Raw genomic sequence first — 3,960 nt, 5'->3', positions numbered from 1 at the left:
TAAAATCAGAATAAGACATGTATAAAATTCCTTCACAATGACAATAAACTATAGACCAACCTAGCATTTATTAGTATTCAAATCAATTAAAGCTCTCTTTTTTGCTTAACTATCAAAGCTGTCAGCATATACCAACTCTAGCATACACCATATGCAATGGTCTGAACATGTTCCCCAAATTCTTCATGTTGAAACTCAATGACTTTGGTAGGTAACTAAGTCATGAGGGTGCACCGCTCAGAATGGGGTTAATAACCTTATAAAAAAGTTGAAGTACCCTTTTGATCTTTATGTCTTTTACTATGTGAGATCACAGAGTTCCTCTCTACTAGAGGGCATGGCATGCAAGGTGCCATTTTGGAAGCAGAGTACAGCCTTTATATCAAATCAAACAGAAACATACCCATATGTGTACACACACACACACACACACACACACACACACATTCAAGTACAAGGTAATGTCCTTCATTGAAATGATGCAATTACCAATTAATCACAGAAATCTTTGACAAATTGTTTTATGAAAATAAAACCTCTATAACCTCACATAAAATACATAGGCAAGGATACAAATATAGTTCAGTGGTAGAGTGTTTGTCTGACATGTACAAGGTCCTGGGTTCAATCCCTAGTGACACAAAAACAACAACAACCTAATGAGCCAAAGCAACCAAACATACATGATTTCCTTTATTACTTAAAATAGTTATTCTAAGCTACGATTTTACCAGTCAAGTACTATTGACTTTGGGAAAATGAGTCACAGTAATGACTGAAATGAGTGCATAAGGGGATCTTTGAAGTACTGGTAATGTTCTATATTTTATTACTGGTGCTTGTTGATATTTTTATCTGTTCAACTAATTTCATTTCTAATGTCTGTGAATTCTAATTTGTTTTTATTCTCTGTCTGTCTGTCTTTGTCTATCTATGTCTCTCCATCCCCATCTGTGTCTCTCCATCCATGTGTGTGTGTGTGTGTGTGTGTGTGTGTGTGTGTGCTGTCACTGGTCATTAAACCCCAAGCCTTGTGCATGCTAGGAAAGCATCTCTACTACTGAGCTACATCCTCGGCTCTGTGCTATTCTTGATTATTTAGTCTTTCTAATCAGCCATTTTTATATTGTATCTATAACTAACATGGAATCCACCTCTTACTTTTCTCACTTTTATTACTTTACCTTAAACCATCATTATCTCGTGCATGGTTTACTGCAATAGCTATCTCACAGCTCACCCCCCCTCCCATTTATTTTTATTTTATTTTATTTTATTTTTTTTTTTTTGGCCATTTAAAGCCTTTTCTCTACGGTGCAGTACAAATTATTGAAAAGCACAAATACCAAAATTAGTCACACAACTCTCTTGCTGAAAACCTTCATTCTCCCCCATTTCTCTCAGGATCAAGTCTGTTGACGAAAATCTAGCTCAGAAAATACTTAGCGATTGGGCTCGCTTATTTCTCCAGTTTCATCTCCTCTGCTTACTATTTATTCCTTTATTTCTACCAAAAGCTTAAGAGATATGTTCCATTGGTAGTAAATAATTTTCTATTATTAAAATATGCTGTCCTTTCTTCAAGATTATAAAATGTCTGTGTTTAAAGACTTTAGGAGCACAGACACTTTTGAAATATGATGTTAATAGTATTGTCATGAAGCTGTATTTTCCATTGCATATTAACCCTTTTGTGTTTTATAGTTTGATAGTGATGCTTGTAGAAATTATGAAGAGTTAATGTATCATTTTGTGACCAAATTGCTCCAGAGCTATCGCTTGAAATTTTTAACATCTAGAACATATTTTCTCTCCCTCTTTCTATCATAAGATTATCATTTCCAGTTCAGATATTTCTTCAACCAGAAAGTTTTCCTTCCACGCTAGATTAGGCAAGTCTCTTCAAGTGTGTCTCCATAAACTTGGGTCTATCACAGCATTACAATATATCAGAGTCACATGTTATCAAGTGAAAAATTTTAAAACCTTAACTCCTTCTCAAGTTGACAGTGAAATGATAATGATTTTATGTGCCAAAGCAATGGAATGCGTAATATTCAGCAGCTGTGAACTCTGAGACAGGTTTACAGTTTCAGATATTCATATCAGTATACGGGAAAACATAATTCCAAAACAGCTAAATGTCAGATATGCAAAGTTTGTGTCCTCTGAAACTGAAGGAAGAATTCTAAGGAACAATGAAGGTTAAGGGTAGTAAAAAAATATTGAGAGATAATTCCTGAGAGACAGGAAGGAATCCAAAAGAGGTTTATCACAGAGGTCATTTCTCTAAGACTTTTAGAGAGCAAAATCATAAGATGGGTACAAAAATCACAAGGTGAGTACAATGTGGGTCACACTATAATCACCCAATAAGATTACAAGTACAGATGCTTAACTAATATTGATTCAAAAGGGAAGCAGTTCATGTAGCAAATACACATAGAAAGAACAAAGGTATTTTTGGGAAGAGGTGGGTCTGGATACCCTTGTCATCCACCCGAGTGACTGATGTCTATCTGGACTTTATTGGAATAGGTGATATTGACTAGAGTATAATCTCAAATTATTACATGCTCCTTGGGGAGGCATGTATGGCTAGTAATTTCATCTTTATCTTGAGGCCTGGCCTTTGACAGATGTGCTGCCACCCAGAGTTGTGATATGTTTTCATCTTCTGCACTGGTTCCCTCAAGGGCCCGTCTGATTGCTTATAATTTTTCTAACTAATTTAGCTGCTTATAATATCACAGTTATTTTCAGTGGACGACAGAAAAACCAATGGAAGAAGAGTGTGGGTAGAACACATGTAGAAAAAGTTTAAACTGCAACACAAAGCTGGAGATCATGAAGAACTTTCTGGGCTTTATTGAGGATTTTGGTCCTTATTTTTAGCTCAGTAAGATTTTGGTGAAGATTGTTTTTAATCATAAATAAATCTCTAAGATATACTACATTTTAAAAAATTGCAGTACAGAACCCAGTGAATAGTAGCTAACATTTACTGAAAAATAAGATATGTATAAATAAAAATATTCTGAAAAAATACAATAAATTGATAAACAGTATTATTATCTCTGAGAATGGAAATTTATGGCCTCGAAATGTAATTATACTCTTTCATATTGTTTGTGTTTTTGTTCTAGTGTAGCATTATGTTTGCAAATAAAGAGTTTTTACAAGGAATGAATTTTGTTATCTAGCAGGCAGAGATAGGTAAGGATACTGACTTACAGTGTGATATTCAATAGGTAACTTCATCTCTCTGAACTTTAATTCCTTCATATGAAAATATAAATAATAATCATGCATGTATATTGTACTGAGAATTAGATAAAATAAAGAAAAATACTTAAGAAACATCCTGACACAGATAAAGTATTTACTATGCCTTATTATCATTATTTTGCCTATTGACAATCACATAGATCAGCAGATCACAATATTTGAGAACTTGAGTTTCATAAACAGAATCAAGTTCAAACTACATTTCTACAATGTGCTAATTGGGTTGCTTTTGTAAGCTTACTTTCTGTCAGCCTCTGTTTCTTTACTATAAATGGAGAAAATACAGAGCTTATCTCCAGGATGATTTAAGACCTGGGCCACCACAGTATAAATGATAGCTCCTACTGTGTGAGCACACTTGTTATACATGGTTATATAAATTGATTATAAATACTGGGGATATCATAGAAATTCTTATTATTATGAATGAACATGTAGGAGATAGAGCCAATGATATCAGTAGCAATAATATTCATATTTGGTATTGGGTGATTATTGATGTTTCTCCAATTAAGCACAGAGATATAAGTTTATTTTAACAATTTTACTATCTTCTAATTCCCCTGGCCAAGCAGATATGTTAGTAAATTTTCTATCACAGTGAAAAAAATATTTGTGTAAATCAGTTTATAGGAGGTAGTCATTTTGGTTCACGGTTTAATTAGTTGTAGT

The sequence above is a fragment of the Cavia porcellus genome, unplaced genomic scaffold (assembly GCF_034190915.1).
Source record: "Cavia porcellus strain 051 isolate PalLab524CR breed Dunkin Hartley unplaced genomic scaffold, mCavPor4.1 scaffold_3, whole genome shotgun sequence".
In the NCBI taxonomy this organism is placed as follows: Eukaryota; Metazoa; Chordata; class Mammalia; order Rodentia; family Caviidae; genus Cavia; species Cavia porcellus.
The sequence above is the reverse complement of the archived record's forward strand: the minus strand, read 5'-3'. Positions refer to the sequence as shown.